The 22,858-nt window shown below is 50.6% G+C and overlaps 1 protein-coding gene across 4 annotated transcripts in view; it reads right to left on the bottom strand.

Annotated features, from left to right (window-relative positions):
• Nucleotides 1-22,858, bottom strand: part of LOC140384440 (GTPase HRas) — an 88,686-nt gene that overhangs the window by 59,829 nt on the left and 5,999 nt on the right. The window contains exon 2 of one of the 4 annotated variants that reach the window (XM_072466144.1): nt 19,453-19,544. The exons of the other annotated variants lie outside the window; for them this stretch is intronic. The gene's annotated coding sequence lies outside the window, so the exon portion shown is untranslated. The remainder of the gene's footprint in view (nt 1-19,452; nt 19,545-22,858) is intronic. 4 annotated transcript variants of the gene reach the window in all.

Below are 22,858 nucleotides of genomic sequence, written 5' to 3'. Positions count from 1 at the left end.
CCAATTGGCTACAGCGGCACAATTAAAAAAGTGGCGTAAAAGATCATAATTCATTCCAACCATGTTTGTTTATAGAAAGAAGCTTCCCGGGGATAAATAATTAGAGACACGTGTTTGATCTGAATAAGATGGTCATTAGAGATGGAGTTCATGAAAGGAGCCAGGGGCTGAAGCAGTCAGGCGAGTTTCTCTCCCGCCCCCGCGCAGCGTTCTGTGAACATAACAGGAGCATTTTGCCAAATGCTGGAAGTTAAACTGTATTTGACGGGCAAGAATCTGCAAGCTGGTTCCACAAGGATCTCTCTGAAAACAATTTATGCAAGACATTTCTCTCCGGCAAGTATTCTTGGGTCTGGAGATAGTGTTTCATTTTATCATTGTTTAACTGGTAATTGTAAGTTATTTTTGGATGTTTGAGTGAGTTTAATAGTGTTAGTAATAAAGTTGGTTTTAATATACCATAGTCCTATGTGTGTGGGGAGTCGGAGTCACTCATGGAGCATTTTTTTCCTCAAGTCTTATAAATTAAAATATTGGGGGTTTCTGTCGGTATTCGAGCAACTGTTGGGGTCTGGTCCAGGATAGTAATACTCGTATATTTCAATCAAGCCGCCTCTGCTCAAAATGTCAGATACAAGCTTGGCTAACCGTTCCTCGGAAGGCCAACCCACCTACTCCAGGATTAGTCTAGTAAGCCTTCTGCTATGGAAACAGTTGGTCTTTACTCCATCTAAACCATTTGTAATTTTAAAACAGCTGGAGCCAGTCAGCCCATGCCTTTGCTGCTTCAACAATCCTAGCCTTGCCAGTTTACGTACCCCTCAATTCCCAAAACAATTCTAATAATCTCACGAGATTATGTCATAATCAAATAGCCATTACAACATTTAAGTGCTCAACAACCCCCAAGCTTCTACATACAAGTGCAAATACCTTTGGACAAGTGCAAAGCAGTTTAACACACCCACTGACAATATGATTCAGCAGATAAAGCATCAAGAGATGCTACAAACACACAAGTAATGAGAGCGGGTGGTGGAGGTGGAGAGAAGGCTAGTTCCACTTCGCTAAGAGTGCCAGCCATCATTTGGTTAGCAGCACTCAAGAATTCCCTCCCTAAATCTCCATCTCTATTTTAACCTGCCTCTTCCACCAAGTATTTGGCCACCTGTGAAAACAATTTACAATAAAGCCTAATCATTAACATTCTCCTACCTAAAGCAATGTTGTGGCCAAGTTACAGGAGCAACCAGAGAATTAAAGTCCAAATCTGACCACGGTAGTTTGAGAATTTAAATGGCGTCAAAACAAAAATCAGTGAAGGTAACTACAGCCGTTGGATGATCACAAAAAAAAAAAAAAAAACCTAACTAGGCTCAGGAAACATCCTTTAAAAGAAAAGCCTGCCTTCTTGATCTGCATTTGAGAGACTCCTAGTTCCACATCAACATGGTTGCCTCTGTGATGTGACCCAGCATCAGTTGTCAAAACACCACAACCCAGTCTGCAGATGGACAATAAATGCTGGCCTTGCCACCAACATCTATGTTCAGAAAATGAATAAAACAAATAAACAAACAGAATGAATGCATCTAGAGTCTGAGTTTGTCCACTGGTTTGTTCCATCATTGCTGGACTTGCATATTGCATCCACAACTCGAACCAAGGCAGCAGTCTATACAACTTGGGTTAGGATTTATATTGGAGACATTTAATTAAAGGCAAAAGGAAGTAGTTTAGAGAGGGAAACACAACAAATAAGCACAGGAATAGGCCCTTTGGCCCTCCCAAACCTGTACCGGTCATGATACCACCCTTGCCAAAACTCAGTACTTCTAGTGCCGTATCCCTCTATACCCATCCCATCCATGTATTTATCGAAATGTCTTTTGAACACGTAAAATGCATCGGCTTTCACAACCTCACCTGGCAACACATTCCAGGCACTCACCACCCTCTGCGTAAAAGACCTGCCTCACACACCTCTAAATCTTTGCCCTATGGACCTTAAACCTGTGCCCCCTGGTGACTGACCTCTCCACCATGGGAAAAAGTGCTTGCCCATCCACTCTATCCATGTGCTGCATAATTTGTAGACCTCTATCAGGTCACACCTCAACCTCCAGTCTAATGAAAAAAAAAAAGGGTCAGTCTATTCAGCCTCTCCGCATAGCTAACAGCCTCTAGACCAGGCAACATCCTGGTAAACCTCCACTGCACCCTCTCCAAAGCCCTCCACATATACAACATTCTATAAATTCTGCATTGTCCATCTGGGTATTCAGAAAGAGCATGGGACACTGGAGGGAGAGGAAGAAGATCCTGTTAAAGCTGAGGAGGGCTTGGAACAAAGCAGAGTGTAGTGTATATACATGGTATGTAGCTTGAATGTGTTATGGAACAATTGTCAGGTGGATGTACCTTTAAGAAATGGGTGTTTATCAAATAGCTGCAGTGCCGTCAGTGTGTGGGGGTGGAGCTGGGCTGTCTCACTTTTGTTATGAGCTGTAAAGCTGCTTTGTGGCTCTGTTTTTTGGTTTTTGTTTTCAGAGCTGGAGAGCTGTATTCAAAGCAAGCAGATGTTTTATGATCTCTCTCTCTACATGCTGAAGAATGTCTTCAGCTCATTTGATGATTTCAAAGTAATACCTGTAGAGAAAAGTATTAAGGGTTACCTATAGAGTATTGTATCTGTTGGGTTACACGTATTGGTAGTTGTTAAGATGTTGACTGTGTTTATAAAATGTTAACTGGGTTAATAAACAGTTGTTTTTAAAATACTTACGGTCTTTGTTGCACAACACCTGGAGAATGGACCCTTGTGCTCCCCATAACAAAATTCCCCACAATGCACAAGGCGACCATTTGGCCCATCAAGTCGGTTAGGTCGATTGGCCATGCTAAATTGCCCTTAAATGTCCAAAATTGCCCCTAGTGTTGGGTGGGGTTACGGGGATGGGGGGGGGGAAAACGTGTGGGCTTGAGTAGGGTGCTCTTTCCAAGAGCTGGTGCAGACTTGATGGCCTCCTTCTGCACTGTAAATTCTATGAAATTCTGTAAGTCTGCACCAATCTTCTGGAAATTAAAAGTGTAATCCACCTAGGCCCTTTCCCCACCCCACCTTAAAAACACCAAGGGGAAAATTAGCATGACCAATCCACCTAACCTGCACATGTTTGGACTGTAGCAGGAAACCCACAGACACGGAGAGTGTTCAAACTCCAGTGATGCAAGGTTGGAAATCGAACTCGGGTCCCTGTTGCTGTGAGGCAGCAGTGCTAGCCACTGTGCCACCATGTCATACTGAGTGAATTCCAACATCATGATCAGCCAAACCCAGTTGCGATTCTGTCAATATGGTGTGGACCCTTGGCATACTAGTTCAAGTGAGCATTTCAGCATCTGGCATTTCGTCCTTCCACCCGATCTTCAGAAGCTCCCAAAAGCAGTAATGGAGCTTCCTGGTTATGATGCTGGGACCATTTCCATGCATAATGGGCAGCAGTGGTTAGCACTGCTGCCTCACAGCACCAGAGACCCAACCTGGGTTCAATTCAGATCTTGGGTGACTGAAGTTTTAAGTTCTCCCAGTGTCGGTGGGTTTCCTCCATAGTCCAAAACACTGGCAGGTTAGGTGGCATGGCCATGCCACATTGCCCCTCATGTCCCAAAAAAAGGTCAGTTGGGGGGGGGGGGGGGGGGGGGGGAGAAATAAGGCAGGAGCCTGAATGGGGTGCTCCTGTAGAGGGTCGGTGCAGGCCAAGATGACGACCTTCTGCACTGTAGGGATTCTATGACTATACTACAGTGTACTTCAGCTCAAGTCACAGGAAATTGTGATGCAATCAGGAATTGTTGCATATTGAGCAGCTTCTCATCCATGCAATATCAGAATTCAATGCCATCAAGGGTTGGCATGAGCATACCACGCTATTCAATTTAATTAGTGACTGGGAATGGGTTAGATGACACTCCAGGGTATGCATGAAGCATCCAGCCATGTGACTGTCAAAGCGAAGACAGCAGAATTTCTCTATTACTTTCCAAAGTAATAATGGCAGCATAGTGGTTAGCACAATTGCTTCACAGCTCCAGGTTCGATTCTCAGCTTGGTTCACTGTCTGTGCGGAGTCTGCACGCCTCCCAGTGTGTGCGTGGGTTTCCTCCGGGTGCTCCGGTTTCCTCCCACAGTCCAAAGATGTGCAGGTTAGGTGGATTGGCCATGATAAATTGCCCTTAGTGTCCAAAATTGCCCTTAGTGTTGGGTGGGGTTACTGGGTTATGGGGTTAGGGTGGAGGTGTTGACCTTGGGTAGGGTGCTCTTTCCAAGAGCCGGCGCAGACTCGATGGGCCGAATGGCCTCCTTCTGCACTGTAAATTCTATGATAATCAAAGGCCCTCTTCAACAGCTGACTGCACATGTTCTTTTGTCAGGAGTTCTGTGTTCTAAAGCGTTGTATTCACCACATCTATTCTTCAGTCACAGGTGTAGTTTTTGCCAGTGATGGAGAGCAGAGAGATTCCTCTATATTGTCACAAGATTGGAATTCCTTTCTGCTTGTACAGTGGACAATGGAGGAAGTATTCTTGCAGGATTGTTCTTCGCTGCCACCTGATCGGTGAGCTTCTTGACTAGAGGCATTGGCTTCCAATCTTAGATCTCAGTTGGGTTATCAGCTGCTGGAGCTTTGCCACAATTTGATTACATTTCCAACAGCATGGGAAGGTCAAGAGAACAGTTGATGGCACCAGTTGACAGCTTGTTGATTGCTCCACTGATGGATGATGTTTAAGGTTAAGTGCTCTGTTGACTCATCGACTGAGCATTGGGGATGATAGTCTGGGACCTGCAAATAGATTTCAGATCTCTTCCAATCAGTTTTATTGGCATATGACTGAAGTAACTCAGCCAAGTATCTGAGCTTTCATTGGACAGTCTGGTGAATGTTTCTGCAGGCATTGTGCTTGATGGTAGTGATGACTTTTGTTACTGATACCCTGTAGGAGATATTTGCCCTCTCGGGAAACATCAAACCAATCTGGGTGCTCACAAGAGGTGGGTCCAAGGTGGAGTACACATTATCCCATGTTGGCCAGTCATCCTCAAATGCACACTACACAGATGAGATTTTCATATCTGCCAATTGCAGCCTGATGGCCAGTGAGGTGAAGCAGACAATGTTTAAGGCACCTTTTGTAACTCCTTCATGCTAGAGGTGAATGGCGTGGCCTTAAAAACACCGCGGAGGGGCTGCTGAGCTCCATTCCCGCTTCCTTCCAGTGAAAACAATCCTGTGGCCTGAGCCATCGTTGTGCAAATTTGTAGCTACAGCATGGAATGAATCCAGCCCGCTGCTACATCACCTGTTGCCACAGAGACGGATGGTAGAAAAATGTACATGAATTGGAATATAGTGAGGGGGAGTTGCTCATAGTCAGCCTGATGCCCGGGTTGTGACCTAACTTGGCCAATGGCAAAGCGGGTCCAGGTGGCTGGACATAGACCTGGATGTCGTGGGTAACTAAGATATCTTTTCTGCCTTTAAGACTGTTGGACCTGAAGTCTCATGCATTTAGCCAGCTGGAAATCAGTCTCAACATGCCAAAGATAGACAAATCCACATGTTACTGAGAGTAGGAGACAAAATAGCTACCCTCAACTTTAGATTGGCCCACCTATTGAAGTGGTAAGAAGCAACTGCCGTCATGGTCTTGAAATTTGAACTATGTGACACAAGAGGAGCCAATCAGAAAGGAATGAGGTGAGCCTGTCAGAGAAGTGCTGCCTGTTCCTGATTCCTGTCCTCTTATCAAACAGGTGTTATGGGCCAGGGCTTAGTGTATCATAGAGTTCACCTGACCCACAACTTTTAATAGATTCTGGTTTGGGGAGCACACGGCCCACTCCACAGGTGGTACAGCAGAAATGGAAAAGTATTTTTTAAAGCAAATCAATGTTTATTCTATGACCTCAAGTTAACCTTTTTAAAACAGTGAACATCTTAGCAACCATTAATTCAAATTTAACCCCCAAAGAATACAGCACTTAAATAATCCTTAAGCTGTCCCTTCAACATCCATAAGACTTTAAAAAAAAATTTAACAGAAGCACATCAGGTTAAAGTCACTACTGAGAGCAGTTATTAGTTTTAAAATCACCAAAGGATCGATTTACAGTTTTTAGATTAGAGAGAGACTAATACACCTTCTGGCTGTGACTGCAGCGATCCAGCTCTGAAAACGAAACTAAAACACACCCTGCAGCAAACAGCCTAAAAATCACTGTATACTAATACATGTGACAATAATAAATTAAATCAAAATCAAATCAAATCCTCATTTTCCAATTTAATTTGAGGCGTGTCAAATTCAGTCATCTGGATTTGGTTCGTCACCGAGTTAGAATCATTAAAACTAGCTCCTTTTTCTCCCCTTCCCTTTCAAAGTACTTTTAATCATATTCACATGACACACTCGGTGAGTCTTCCTTTTATCTGGTGTTTTTAAACCACATAATTCACCTCACTTACTCTCCTTTCAATCTGATACGGTTCACAAAACCTAGCTTTTAAAGGCTCCTCTACCACTGGTAACAACACTAAAACTTTATCCCCACTGGCAAAACTACAAACTTTGGATTTCTTGTCCACTACCCAGTCATCACATTTTGTGCAACTTTCAAATGTTGTCCAGCCAATTCACCTGCTCTATTTAATCGTTCCCTGAAATTTGACACGCAATCCAATAATGTAATTTACGATTTCTCACTCACCAATTTTTCCTTAATCAATTTAAGTGGTCCTCTTACCTCATGACCAAAAATATAGTTCAAGGACTAAATTTGGTTGACTCATTAGGTGCATCCCTAATTGCAAACAGTACAAATGGAATTCCTTTATCCCAATCTCTGGATAATCGTGACAATAAGCCCTCAACATTGTCTTTAATGTCTGGTGCCACCTTTCTAACGCTCCCTGCGATTCTGGATGGTACGCAGTGGATTTAAATTGTTTTATTCCTAAGCTATCCATAACTTTGTTGAATGACTTTGAAGTAAAATTTGATCCTTGATCAGATTGTATTTCTGTGGGTAGCCCATATCTTGTAAAGAATTTACGTAACTTCTCCACAATCTTTTTAGCTGTAATATTACGCACTGGAATGGCCTCTGGAAACCCAGTAGACACATCCATTATAGTCAAAAGATATTGATTCCCACTTTGTTTTAGGAAGTGGTCCTACACAATCAATTAGGACCCTTGTGAAAGGTTCCTCAAATGCTGGAATGGGTATCAAGGTGCTGGTTTTATCACTGCTTGAGGTTTCCCTATCACTTGACATGTGTGACATGATTGACAAAATTTAACTACATCTTTATGTAGTCCAGGCCAATACAAAGGTTTCTGGATTTTAGCTCGAATTTTCCTTATTCCCAAATAACCTCTCACTGGTACCTCATGTGCAACTCGTCTACCGGCAATACTACTTAATGAACTTCCTGCTCACTTTTAATCCACCTGCATTTGTAAAAAGGTCTCCATTTTCTCATCAAGCCATCACTTATGGAAATAACACTGCTATACACTCCGATTCTGTTCCATACATGCTTTGTTTCTACACCTTTCTGATGTAACTCCAATAATTTTCCTGAACTAAAAATATCCGCCTCATCCTCCACCTGTTCTTGTTGTTTTTCAACCATCTGATCAAAAATTGTTTCTGATAATTGCACTTCAACTTCTCTTCACTCCGACTTCTCCTCGTCTCAACCTGTGACTTTGCGACCTTGTTACTACAATCTGGAAAAAGCCCAGGATACTCGTCCTTCAACACTTCAGTTGGCTGATTTTCACTTGCTCATCAACCACCGTAGGCATCTCTCCCACCTGCGATCCAGCTGTATCATTACACAGAGACAAACTGTATTCCTGGACAAGATAGTTTCTCTGTTACTCCTACTACCACTTCACCACTCTTCACTGGACTTTCGAACCTTACCTTATATAATTGAACACTACTCCTCTCACCCTGAATTCCACATATTCCCACCTTTTCTGGCAACATTATTCCCAAACTACATAACTCATTAAAGATGACCATTACCATTAAAGATTGACTAGCTCCCGTATCTCTTAAAATCATGCATTCTATACTTGTTCCGAGTAAACTTTACCCACACAAGTAAATTCCTTAAAGAGATCTGGCACCTTCTTATCAATCACCTCTTGATCAGCTGTACAATCTTTTGCACTTCCTTCACTACACTTGGGCTTTCCTTTACCACTTTAACAAACCCCACTGTCTTCTCCTGTTTTACCACATCAGCCTTTCCAGTGTTTTTCTTCAACCACCAACACTGACTTTACATGGCGTATTTTATTACAGTGAATAACATTTGAAACTTATTTCTTTTCAACCGTCCTGGATTTCTTTTTTAGTCTGGAGGTACACTGTCCTTATTGTCTCCCATCAGATCACCTTTATCTTTACCACTTGAATATTTCTCATGTCCCCAGTTTCTATCCCTCAGGCTGAAACCAATCTTCGATTTATGAACTAATTCATAATCATCTGCCATTTGTTGCTAATCTCGCAGTTTTAACCCTCTGCTCTTCCACACAAGTTCTCAGTACATCAGGATTTGAATTTTTAAACTCCTCCAAAAGTATAATTTCTCTGAGAGCTTCATAAGTTTGGTCTATTTTCAAAGCCCTTATCCACCTATCAAAATTACTCTGTTTGAGCCTTTCAAACTCCATGTATGTTTGACCAAATTCTTTCCTTAACTTTCTAAACCTTTATCGGCTTCAGGCTCTAGTTCATATGCACCTGAGATGGATTTTTTCAGCTCCTCATTCAGCTCCGATACCTCCTCTGATAGTGATGCAAACACTTACTAGCACTACCAGCTTTGTTTGAATCCGTAATACCCACATGTCCTGTGGCCATTTCATTTGTTTAGCTACCATGTCAAATGAAATACCCACATGTCCTGTGGCCATTTCATTCGTTTAGCTACCTTTTCAAATGAAATGAAAAAAGCTCCTACCTCCTTCTTGTCAAACCTTGGACATATTTAAATAGATCCCCACCAAGCCTTCAACTATGACTCTCTTTCTCACTATCATCCAACTGTACGTTTCCCTTTGCGCCTGTCAATTTTTGACGGTCATGGTTCACGGCCATTTTCTGAAGTTCAAACTCTCTCTCCATCTTTTTCCCTGATCTGTATCTCCCTTTATCTTTTCCTGTCCATCTCTTTCATATTCAAGCTGCTTGAATTCTTTCTCAATGTTCCATTTATTTAATTTCTAACTGAATTTCAGCCATTTCCAATCAGTCAAACTGTATCTCAGGTAACTTTAAATGCTTAGCCACCATCCCTGGTCAGTGTCTTTAAGTTCACTCAGCAAATTCAATAGATAAGACTTTTATCCCCTCGAGCCCCCAATTTGTTATGGGCCAGGGTTTAGAGAACCCCAACGTGTAGCATGGAGTTCACCTGACCCACGACTTTTAATAGATTGTGGTATGGGGAGCACACGGCCCACTCTACAGCTGTGGTACAGCAGAAATGGAAAAGTATTTTTTAAAGCAAAACAATGTTTATTCTATGAACTCATGTTCACCTTTTTATAACAAACTGAACATCTTAGCAACCATTAATTCAAATCCAACACCCAAAGAATACAACACTACGTATTCCTTAAGCTGTCTCTTTAACATCCATAAGACCTTTAAAAAAAAAAGAAATTAACAGAAACACATCAGGTTAGTCAGTCCTGAGAGCAGTTTAGTTTTAAATCACCAAAGTATTGATTTACAGTTTTTAGATTACAGAGAGAGACTCGTACACCTTCTGGCTGTGACTGCAGCTATCCAGCTCTGAAAACTAAAGCTAAAACACACCCTGCAGCAAACAGCCCAAAACGAATGTAAAAGGCTGACAAACAGCCCAGCTCCACCCACTGACATCACTGCAGTAATAAACACCCATTTCTTAAAGGTAAACACACCCATTTATAAACACCCATTTCTTAAAGATACTCACATTATACAGGCCACTCCCTAGCCTTTTCTTTTCAGAAGGAAAAAACCCAAACAACCTCCTTTCCCGATTAGTCATCATGTTTGCAAGTTCCTTTTCCACCTACCCCTTTCATAAAATAAAATGGAGACCAGAACACATTACTCAAAAATGTGATCTAAGCAATGCCTACTTTTCAATTCTACCTCTGGAAATTAACCACAGTGCTGGTATTCTGCTGTAGTCGTGTACATTCACACTACACTTACAGTTGTTGGTATTTTTTAATCTCTACATGCATCAGTATTCTCTCAAGTTCTACATGCCACATGGTTATCAGATGAACAGATTACTACAGTGCCCATGTGTCACTTGAGAAAATCGATACGACCTCTGAACCAAGTTAAATTTAAATCAGCAAAAGGAACAGTTCTGGCTCATTACAACATCTCAGCTAAGCCCAATTTCACCATTTTAACATCTGCTTCACAGTATACCAGAAGGCCCTATTTATTGATTGTTGGCCAGCACAAAGCAAAGAGGCTCATACCTGGATGAGTGAGACACAGCTGCTCCCCAACAGGGTAGTGAATGAATTAGCAGCATTGCAACAACGAGGGCTCCAATGCAATGCGAGGCAAGCTTTTCAAAACACAATTGACTAAAAACATCAACTGCGCCATTAGCATCCTTCATAATGTATTTATTAGGATTCCAGAGCAGATCCCAACAGTGGCTCGCAAACTGGACAGAAACCCCAATGAGCAAAGGATACCTCGAACCAAGAGTAATTGCACGAAGAAATAGGGATATGGCAGATTAAGACAAACTTCGTTGCTAACAGTCTTTATCACAAGAAAAATTACTTATTCCTTAAACAATGCAGTGGCACAGTAACCTCAACTGCTATCTTTATTCCCACTCAACTACAAGAAAAACCTCTCCGCTCTCAATTCACTTTAAATGCCATTAGCACTCAGGAATACCTGTTTTAAAAGAGATGTCTGGATACGCTACTTTAAGATCTTTTGACGCTGCTTAGAGATCAGACTCCCGTCAGAACCATGCAGAAAATGTAGCTCATTTCCTTAGAAGTTGCCTCAACTGGTTTGCTCACCTTTCCAGCCACACTAATCTAGAGATGTCCAGAGGCATATTTTAACTGACTGCAGTGGGAGCAAAATCTGGACTTCTGCTCACCGCTTCATCCAAAATGCCACTGACCCGCTTTCCTGCAAAATATCTTCGCTCCACCCAGCCAGTAACGACATCTTATCAAGCTGAAATCTAATCAATTTGAGGGAATTCCCCCTAATCCAAACAAAACATAACCCAAGCTTTTTACGCTGCCTTAATTGCACCCCTGGCTCCCAACCTTTCAAAATCGGGCTTCTTTTAAAATAGGACTGCAGCAATCAGACACTAACCCAGGTTTTTACCCTTACTGCACCAAATAAATATATACAAATTCCTGCTATCACATAGCTCGTGTCCTGAGATAGTATTCAGAGTCATCTCACCCTGGCTTCACTGCTCCCCCATCTCTAACCTCCAGAATCTCTGCAGTCCACAAGTGTTCTCAAAGGACTTGCGAGTGTCCTTAATTGCTCCAACACTGGTGGCCAGACCTCGAGCTGCCTAGCCCATAAACTTGGAATTCCCTCCCTAAACCGGTCCACTGCTCAGTTTCTCTCACCTGTCCTAATCCCTCATGCAACTCAAGTCAATTTGTTTGGAAATGCTCTTGTGAAGCAACTTCTGGTGTTTCACTATATTAAAAAGCCCTGCATAAAATGCAAGTTGTTGATATTTTTTTTAATTTTTGTAAATAAAGAGGTGTCTCCAGGACAATCACTGATGACCATGTAGGGATCAATTTAGGGTGCATGACAACAACCCCACCTGGTTGTTTGTAGTGTGCCAATACTAACACCTAGTGAAATCACACCGAACCACTGACTCTTCAATTTAAGTGACCATCTTTGTGTGAGCCAGACATTCCTTATTTTGTGCTGAGTTTACTGATCAGTGACAGTCAGTTGCCCTCAAGGCTGGACCAGGGAGAAGTTTTTTTTAAATGGGGTAATGTTGGATTTCTCGCCAGTGACCCATTCAATATGCACACGTTGACAATTGTCAAAGACAGGATCAAGGTGGGCGATCCAAAGGGTGGGGAATGCTAGATTCACTAGTTAAATTCAAAAAGGGAATTGGATTATTCTTAAAGTGCCAGCACAGGCTTGGGTGGGTCAAGTGACCTCCTTTTTCTACTGTCTGGTTCGGTCTACATGGCTGCCAATAGTGACAAATTGAGACGTACCCAGAGAGCTCAACAACCACAATATTCCAGTTAGCATTAATGAACACTATAGGGATAACCCATTTCCATTAATACCAGAGAAGTTACAACGCATGAAGGAAGTCATTCAGCTCATCACACGTGTGCCAGGTAGAGTAAACCAAAACTGCACCCATTTCCCCGATTCTCTCCCCATATTCTTATCTTCCTCTGCTTCAAATGTTTATACAATCATCTGCCATAAAAGGGGACTCATGCTCCAGTGTCTAAATTAATTCTGCCAACCTCATTCAGTGAAGATGCTAAATCGATGGTCCTCTTCACTGACGAGTTCTACAGCGCGCTGCTAATACTGGGAAGGAACTGCAACTACCCACCAGTGACGGCTAACGAACATACGGAACTCCTCATCCGGGATGCTTTCGTAGCAGGTATGACCTCATCCCAAATTTGCCAGCGACTGCTGGAGACTCACTGAGGCATGGGCCCTTGCGGCCTCCCTCGGTGTGGCATCGCAGAATGCCCACGCTTATGCCCCGACCGCCCCTTGGGCCCCGTGGACCCCCGCCGTGACCGGCTCCCCGGTACCTCCCATCCCCCCGCAAGCCTGCGCGGCCAGAGAACCAGACCACCCGGGGGGGGGGGGGGGGGCCTGCTGCTACTTTTGCGGGCAGTCAAAACACTCCCAGCAGGGCTGCCCGGCCCGCTCGGCCATCTGTAAAAGTTGCGGCAAGAGGCACTATTCAGCAGTGCCAGTCCCAAGGGGTCGCCACAATCTCCAGGGGAGAACTGGGACATTAACCCAACCACACCCCCCCCCCCCCCCAAACGGGTCCCAAACTTTGTGGGGGGGGGGGATGGGCGCCGCCATCTTGTGCCCCTCTGGCCACGTGCGATTCATGGGCGCGCCCATTTTGTCCGCCCCCGACCGCGTGCAATCCGTGGACGCCGCCATCTTGGCTGACAGCCAAGGACCCCAGCATGGACGGCTCCACGGGGCCTGAAGAAAACACCCCGATGCGGCCGCGACTGGCTTCGGTGACCCTGGACCAGTTGCGGCCCCGTACGCTCCAAACGATAACAACGACGGTGCTGGTTAGTGGGTACGAAACGCCATGCCTGATCGACTCTGGGAGCACGGAAAGTTTTATCCATCCAGATACGGTAAGGTGTTGTTTTATTTCAATCTACCCGAGTACCCAGAAGATTTTTCTGGCAGCGGGATCCCATTCCGTAGAAATCAAAGGGTTCTGCATCGCGAACCTCCCGGTGTAGGGGAGGAAGTTTAAGAATTACCGACTTTTATGTCCTTCCCCACCTCTGCGCTCCCACACTCTTGGGGTTAGATTGTCAGTGTAACCTCCAGAGTTTAACGTTTCAATTCGGCGGCCCTATACCCCCACTTACTATCTGGGGCCTCGCGACCCTCAAGGTTGAACTGCCTTCCCAGTTTGCGAACCTCACCCCGGATGGCAAACCAGTCGCCACGAGGAGCAGACGGTACAGCGTCCAGGACCGAACATTTATCCGGTCAGAAGTCCAGCGGCTGCTGAGGGAAGGCATAATCCAGGCCAGCAATAGTCCCTGGAGAGCCAAGGTGGTAGTTGTAAAGACCGGGGTGACGCAGAGGATGGTCATAGACTATAGCCAAACCATCAGTAGGTACACGCAGCTGGATGCGTACGCTCTCCCCCGCATATCCGACATGGTCAATCAGATTGCACAGGGCGTGATTCTCCACTCCCACGCCGAAGTGGCCGTGCCGTCATGAACGCCGTCGAGGTTCACGACGGGCGAAACGGCCCCGATCGAGACAGGGCCCGAAAATGGGCTAGGATCGGGTCCGCGAGAACCTCGGGGGGGGGGGGGGGTGTGTGTGTGTGTGTGCGTGCCGCAAAGGCCACGTAGTCACCGCGCGACGCCCGAATGACGCGGCGCTGCGTCATAAATTGCACGATCCGCGCACAAATTGCACGATTCGTGCACAGAGGACCCAGAGGAGAACTGAGGAGATGGCTGAGCCCCGAAGAGCCACACCGAGGTTCCGGGACACGGACACCCTGGTGGATGAGGTGGAGCGGATGAGGTGGAGCGGAGAAGGGACACCCTCTGCCCAAGACGTGGGCATCGGCAGCCATCCAGCACAGTGAGGCACGGCTGGCGGTAGGTGGGCACTGCAGTCAGTGCTGTGGGGCAGACCCCCCGGATGGGGGAGCAGGGCCGCAAGAAGCTGCACGACCTCACCAGTGCCGTGAGGGCAAGTGCCCCCCCCCCCCAGGACAAGACAGCGCACAACCAGCGGGAGCGCATGAGAACCGGAGGGGGTTCTCCGGTCCTGCACCCCCTAACTGTTCACGAGCAGTGGGCCCTGGACCTCGCTGGGGGATCCGGCACCCGGGAGATCGCGCCATGCCAGGTCGGAGGCGCAGAAGCAAGTCAGAGAACCCTGCATGTCCTCTCCACCCCCAACCAGTCATCGCCCCCCCTCACACTCTGGCCACTGCACCCCAGATCCCATCCCCCCTCACTCTGGCCACTGCACCCCCGATCCCATCCCCCCTCACACTCTGGCCACTGCACCCCCGATCCCATCCCCCCTCACACTCTGGCCACTGCACCCCAGATCCCATCCCCCCTCACACTCTGGCCACTGCACCCCAGATCCCATCCCCCCTCACACTCTGGCCACTGCACCCCAGATCCCATCCCCCCTCACACTCTGGCCACTGCACCCCAGATCCCATCCCCCCTCACACTCTGGCCACTGCACCCCAGATCCCATCCCCCCTCACACTCTGGCCACTGCACCCCAGATCCCATCCCCCCTCACACTCTGGCCACTGCACCCCAGATCCCATCCCCCCCTCACACTCTGGCCACTGCACCCCAGATCCCATCCCCCCTCACACTCTGGCCACTGCACCCCAGATCCCATCCCCCCTCACACTCTGGCCACTGCACCCCCGATCCCATCCCCACTCACACTGTGCACCCACCACCACCATACACCCGGGCCACCGTGTCTAACAAACCCCGAATCTTTTATGTTCCCCAGGGCCATCGGCCGAACCTTCAGGGACGTCTCGCCCAGGAAGCAGCGCAACGCCGCCCACCGCAACGGCGCCCAGGGACGCACGCCAGAGGTTAGCAGTTGGTCAGACAGGAGGGCAGACCTCAGTCTGGGACACAGGACCGGGACGCTGAGACCTCCGGGACAGAAATTAGTCAGGGGCACAGGGTGGACAGTCATGCCGAAGCCCACATCACGGCCACCCACCCGCTGGATCAAACTGGAGGTCAAGACGACATGGCCCGCATGGAGCTTGCGCCAGGCCATGAGGGGGACCATTCCACACCAGACTTCTGGACGGATGATGACCTCGAGCTTGCGGCACTGCTGTCTCCCACACCGTTCACCACCGTAGAGACACTCACCTCGGTTGGGCAGATAAGTGATGAGGCTCCCGGGTCACTGTCTGGTGCGCACCCCACAGCCGAGCCGGTACAGCAGGTGGAGTTTGGAGCAGCCGAGGGGCTGGACGGTCGGAGGGCAGTCCAGGCCCAGCAACCAGCTGCCACCCAGACGGTTCCCGGATGTAATTGACCCACCCGGACAACCGATGCGTGTGGACATCCAGGGACTGAGTAACGGGATGAGGGCCATCTTCCAGGACCTGCACATGCAGCTGGAGGAGTCTATCCGCATCCAGGAGCAGGGATTGGTGCCGCTCATCGCAGCCACCCAGGCCGACACCGCACGGGTGGCATCTGCGGTGGAGGCAATGGGTGAAGGGGTTTTGGCCATGGGTCAGGCTCTGCAAGGCGTTGGATGACGTGTGCACGTGAAGCCCATGGCCCAGGAGCGGGCTGCCCTGTCACAGGTAGCCATGCGCCAGAGCCAACATGACATTGCCGCCGCTCTCCGGGCCCTGGCTGAGTCTCACCATGCCATGGCCCGGTCCCAGCAAGCGATGGCTCAGTCCCAGCAGTCGGTTGCGGAGAGCATAGACCGCCTGGCACACGTGATGGATGGCATCGGCCACTCACAGGTCGAGATCGCACAGGCCTTGGCAGGAATGTGGCACTTCCTGGGCCCCGTCTCGGCGAACATTCGGACTGTGGTCAATACCGCTGCAGGCCTCCAGGACTGGCAGCGCCAGGTGTCGGGGGTGCGACGGGGCATGTCTCCGAGCGCATCTCCGTCCCACAGTGAGACCCGGGGGCCACCGGGCTCCACGAGGGAGGTGGTTCTGGGGCCCATCCCAGTAGCTCCATCAAGGGACGTCCCGGCACACTCTGCCTCCCCCAGTTCCGTCCCTGGCGCATCTGGCGGGGAGCGGGCAGGTCAGGGTGGCACCACGCCATCCAGCACGCCCGCAGAGCAGCCTGGCCCATCGAAGCCGGGCCGCCCCAGGAAACGTGTGCCGACGGGGAGCCATGTCGAAGGCCGTGATTCACAGCAGTCCACCTCCACTCCTGCTGTACCATCTGGGAACACACCTAGACGGAGTGGTAGGGCCTGTAAGGCAAAGTAGTTAGGCACACAAGTTGGCACGGGTGCAGGGCAGTCTAGCTGTAGTGGGTAGGGCACCCATGTTTACCACACGAATAAACGCATTGTTAAATTTGACTTGTAAGACTGTGCGCTATGTCCGGTGCCAGGGGGCTCGGGAGGGTGCCCGATTGGCGTCGTGGTATACGAGCCGTTCAAGGTCTGTTCCGGATGTGGTGACCCTTTTCGCCCCCCCCCGCCCCCCCCATAATCGGACACCGGTCCCCTCAGTACACAGACGCCAGCCACCCCACGGGCATGTGGTGAAATATCCGTTAGGAAGGCTGTGACCACCGGAGTGCATGGTTCACCTATAGCCATGAGTCAGACCTTGGCTGGCGAATCAGAGCACACAGCTCATTGCAGAGTGGGCTGTCATCATTCAACATGGCACTGTTCATACCCGCTTACCCTCAATGTTGTGCAACCCCGTCGTGCAGCAGTGGTAAGGTGATGTGGAATTGTTGCCGTGAACGCGGTGCGGGGGGGGGGGGGGGGGGGGGGGGGGAAAAGGTGGTGGGTGCTGTGTGGTGCCCATGTACAGGAGTGACGGTGCAAGTGGCAGTGTTCAGTGAATCCCACCCCCACAGTGCATGAACCGTACGGCCACCAACGCGTTGCGTGCCAGTGGTCCCCGGCGGTGCCGTCGCGCAGCCTCCTGGGCATAACGAGCTGCCGGGCAGTGTCTGCGTCCTGCACCCCTCCCCCCACATGATGCACCCCATCATCCTCATCCTCCGCATCCCCAACCCCCTCGTTTGCGTTGGCTCCGGTGCCGTCGGGTCCTCCCTCCGGCTCCTCCACCAGGTCATCTCCCTCTGCATGGCAATGTTGTGCAGCGCACAGCAGACCACAACTATGCGACCAACCCTGTTGGGCTGGTACTGCAGGGCCCCTCCTGATCGGTCCAGGCATCTGAAGCGCATCTTCAGCAGCCCGAAGCACCGTTCCACCACACGAGCTGGCATATATGTGCGACCGTCTCCCTGCTGAACCGTAGTCTCCTCCTGCATGTGATGTCCGGTAGGGCCTCGAACGACATTCTGTCACGGTACACCCTCAGCCTTGCTGGACGCCTGTGGCGCCCTGGCACCACCATCAGTGGATCATCCTGCTCCACCTCCTCTTCTCTTTCCCCCACCCCCCCCCCCCCCCACCAAACCTCCTCTTCTTCCCGCCCCCCCGGTCAATGTTCCCCTCGGCATCCCCCTGTACATTCGTGTCCTGAGCGCCTGCCTGTCGACGACGGGCCACTCCGCGGCCATCCCCTCTGCTGCACCGGCGACTGCTGCATCTGCAGCCACTGTGGGCCGTCCAACTCTATGCTGCCGGATGGCAAACTCCAGAACTGCGGCTCCAACCACGGCAGTGAACGTCGCTGTCTGTTGGGCATACATGGTGACCTGCGGCATCCGCGGATGGACGATACCATCCACTCTTCCTCACCCCCCCCCCCCACCCTGCACGCTCCCGCAACCCCCCTCCCACCTGCAAGCTCTCCCACACCCCCGCCCTCACCTGCACGCTGCTCCCTCACCCCCCCCCCCTCCCACCTGCACACTCTCCCACCCTAACACCTGGTCACTGTCTGCGCCCAACGGTCAGTTCACACCGTACTGCTCACCAGTGTGCCACTCTCGTGCCCATCAGCCACACGCACCCTGCGGCCGTGTCCTCGTCACCGTCCTGCGGCAGTGTCCTCGTCACCGTCCTGCCATATCAGAGCGGCTGACCGGTGGCATCCGCGGATGGACGATACCATCCACTCTCCCTCACCCCCCCCACCTGCACACCGCTCCCGCACCCCCCCTCCCACCTGCACGCTCTTCCCACACCCCCCTCCCACCTGCATGCTCTTCCCACACCCCCCTCCCACCTGCATGCTCTTCCCACACCCCCCCTCCCACCTGCACGCTCTTCCCACACCCCCCCCCCTCCCACCTGCACGCTCTTCCCACACCCCCCCCTCCCACCTGCACGCTCTTCCCACAACCCCCCTCCCACCTGCACACACTTCCCGACCCCCCCCTTTGGCCGCAGCCTTCTCAGGGAAGCCGACCCGGTCTCCGGGCGCTGCGCTACAGTCCGCTCACCTTCTCCCTGCTCAGCGTCAGCCAGCACGACTGGCTGACGACTTTAAAAAGCAGATGTGAACGGCAACGGCGTGAACTGGGGTCACGCCATCGGGACTTCGGCCCATCCGGGCCTGAGAATAGCCATTTTGGGGGTCTCGGGCGATTCTCTGGCCGGCGAAACTCGACAGCGTCGTTCCCGCCGCTTGGGTGAATCGCGGGAGGGCGTCTGACCGGCGTCGCGGGAAACTTTGGCGGCCCAGGCAATTCTCCCAACCGGCGTGGGAGTGGAGAATCACGCCCAAGGTCTTTTCCACCGTGGACCTTAAGTCCACACATCACCAGCTCCCCATCCGCCCGAGCGACCGCAAGTACACTGCTTTCGAAGCAGACGGACGGCTCTACCACGGTTCCATTCAGCGTCACTAACGGAGTCTCGGTCTTCCAACGGGAGATGGACCGAATGGTTGACCAGCACGGTTTACAGGCCAGGTTCCCCTACCTTGACAACGTCACCATCTGCAGCCATGACCAGCAGGACCACGACACCAACCTCCGCAAATTCCTCCAGCCCGCTAACGCCCTCAACCTCACCTACAACAGGGAAAAATGTGTGTTTAGCAGCGACCGTCTAGCCATCCTCGGCTACGTAGTGCGTAATGGAGTGATAGGCCCCGGCCCCGACCTGGAAAGACCCTGAACGCATGCGCCCCCTTATGGAGTTCCCCCTCCCTCAGTTCCAAAGCCCTGAAACGCTGCCTGGGCTTTTTCTCTTATGCCCAGTGGGTCCTCAACTACGCGGAAAAGGCCTGCCCGCTAATTCAGTCCACTACCTTCCCCCTGTCGACAAGAGGCCCGCCAGGCCTTCAGCCGCATCAAAGCGGATATCACAAAGGCCACGATGCACACAAATCGACGAGTCCCTCCCCTTCCAAGTCGAGAGCGACGCATCCGACGTAGCTCTGGCGGCCACTTCAACTAAGCGGGCAGACCCGTGACCTTTTTCTGCCATACCCTCCACGCTTCAGAAATCCGCCACTCCTCAGTGGAAAAAAGAGGCGCAGGCTATAGTAGAAGCTGTGCGGCATTGAAGGCATTACTTGGCCAGTAGGAGATTCGCTCTCCTCACTGACCAGCGGTCGGTAGCCTTCATGTTCGATAATGTGCAGCGGGGCAAGATCAAGAACAACAAGATCTTACGGTGGAGGATTGAACTCTCCACATATAACTGAGATCTTGTATCGTCCCAAAAAGCTGAACGAGCCGTCCGATGCCCTATCCCACGGCACATGTGCCAACACACAAGTGGACCGTCTCAGAGTCCTCTGCCACCCGGGGGTCACTCGATTCTACCACTTCGTGAAGACCCGCAACCTCCCCTACTCCGTTGAGGAGGTCCGAACAGCCACCAGAAACTGCCAAATCTGCGCAGAGTGCAAGCCGCGCTTTCAGGCCAGATAGAGCGCACTTGATAAAGGCTTCCCGTCCCTTTGAGCACCTCAGTCTGGACTTCAAAGGCCCCCTCCCCTCCACCGATCGCAACACGTACTTCCTGAACGTGGTTGATGAATACTCCAGTTTTCCTTTCGCCATCCCCTGCCCCGACATGACCGCGGCCACAGTCATTAAAGCCCTTGGCACCACCTTTACCTACATCCATAGCGATAGGGGGTCCTCCTTCATGAGCGACGAACTGCGTCAATTCCTGCTCAGCAAGGGCATCGCCTAGAGCAGGACGACCAGTTACAACCACTGGGGGCAACAGAACGGTCTGGAAGACAGTCCTTCTGGCCCTACGGTCCACAAGTCTCCCAGTTTCCCATTGGCAGGAAATCCCCCCAGATGCCCTTCACTCCATCCGGTCACTGTTGTGTACCACAACTAATCCAACACCTCACGAGCGCCTCCTTGTCTTCCCTAGGAAGTCCTCCTCCAGGGGACCAAGAAAGAGGCATAGGGGACCTACCGCTGAGGGGAAGGCTGAGGGGAGCTTTCGGTATCTGGGGATCCAGATAGCCAGGAGCTGGGGGGGCCCTACATAAACTGAATCTGACAAGGTTGGTGGAGCAAATGGAGGAGGATTTCAAAAGATGGGACATGTTACCGCTCTCGCTGGCGGGGTAGAGTGCAGTCGGTCAAAATGGTGGTCCTTCCGAGGTTTCTGTTTGTGTTTCAGTGCCTTCCCATCGTGATCACTAAGACCTTTAAGAGAGTAGGCAGGAGTATTATGGGGTTTGTGTCGGCGAATAAGACCCCGAGAGTAAGGAGAGGGTTCCTGGAACGCAGTAGAGACCGAGGGTTGGCGCTGCCAAACCTGGGGAGCTACTACTGGGCAGCAAATGTGGCGGTGATCCGCAAGTGGGTTATGGAGGGAGAGGGGGCAGCATGGAAGAGGATGGAGATGGCGTCCTGTAAAGGAACGAGCTTGGGGGCGTTGGTGACGGCACCGCTGCCGCTCTCGCTGACAAAGTATACCACGAGCCCGGTGGTGGCGGCAACACTAAGGATCTGGGCCAGTGGAGACGGCACCGGGGTGCAATGGGAGCATCGGTGTGGTCCCCGATCAGGGGTAACCTCCGGTTTGTCCCGGGGAAGATGGACGGGGGGTTCCAGAGCTGGCATCGGGCAGGGATTGGAAGAATGGGGGACGTGTTCATCGACGGGACATTTGCGAGCCTAGGGGCACTGGAGGAGAAGTCGAGTTACCCCCGGGAAATGCCTTTAGATATATGCAGGTGAGGGCTTTTGTGAGGTGACAGGTGAGGGAATTCCCGTTGCTCCCGGCACAAGAAGTTCAAGATAGGGTGATCTCGGGTATATGGGTCGGGGAGGGCAAGGTGTCGGAAATACACCAGGAGTTGAAAGAAGAGGGGGAAGCGCTGGTAGAAGAGTTGAAGGGTAAATGGGATGAGGAGCTGGGGGAGGAGATAGAGGAAAGTCTGTGGGCTGATGCCCTAGGTAGGGTTAATTCCTCCTCATGTGCCAGGCTCAGCCTGATAAATTGTGGACCACCTTAAATTGTGGACCACCTTAAATTGTAAGGTGGTCCACAGAGCGCACTTGACGGGGGCGAGGTTGAGTAGGTTCTTTGGGGTAGAGGACAGATGTGGAAGGTGCTCAGGGAGCCCGGCGAACCATGTCCATATGTTTTGGTCATGCCCGGCACTGGAGGGGTTCTGGAGAGGAGTAGCGGGAGCAATATCTCAGATGGTGAAAGTCCGGGTCAAGCCAAGCTGGGGGCTAGCAATATTTGGAGTAGTGGATGAACCAGGAGTGCAGGAGGCGAAAGAGGCCGGCATTCTGGCCTTTGCATCCCGGCGAAGGATCTTGCTAATGTGGAAGGAGGCGAAGCCCCCCAAGCCTGGAGGCCTGGATAAACAATATTGCTGGGTTCATAAAGTTGGAAAGGAGCCCCGGGAACCATCCTGCTCTGAAAGCATGTGCGGATGCACAAATCGGACCCGTTGGTCGAGTGGGTTCATCTCCTCCATGCGAACCCTCAATACACCTACGTGGCATACCCTAACAGCCGACAGGACACGGTCTCCCTGCGGGACCTGGCACCCGCCGGAGCTCCACACACTGCCGCCGCCGCCCCCCCCCCCCCCCAAAAACACCAATCACCCCCTCCCTCCAGCGCACCCCACAGCCGCTCCCTTCCCGGGTGGATCGGTCCTCCTCCCGTGCCCGCCCAGGAGTAGTGAAACAGGAACATCGCGACACTCCCAGAGACGACAGCACCCGAGCCAGCGCCTGCACCACCACTGGGGCTGAGACGATCGGCAAGGAAGACCAGGGCACCCATTCAACTCATCGAATCTGCGTGACAAAGCAAGATCTGTAAATAATTCAGTGGCCCAGTAAAAGCGGCATTGTAAATAGTTAACAGTTGATATCGTTGCATAGCC

This window comes from Scyliorhinus torazame, chromosome 10 (genome assembly GCF_047496885.1).
Source record: "Scyliorhinus torazame isolate Kashiwa2021f chromosome 10, sScyTor2.1, whole genome shotgun sequence".
NCBI classification, from domain to species: domain Eukaryota; kingdom Metazoa; phylum Chordata; class Chondrichthyes; order Carcharhiniformes; family Scyliorhinidae; genus Scyliorhinus; species Scyliorhinus torazame.
The sequence above is the reverse complement of the archived record's forward strand: the minus strand, read 5'-3'. Positions and strand labels throughout refer to the sequence as shown.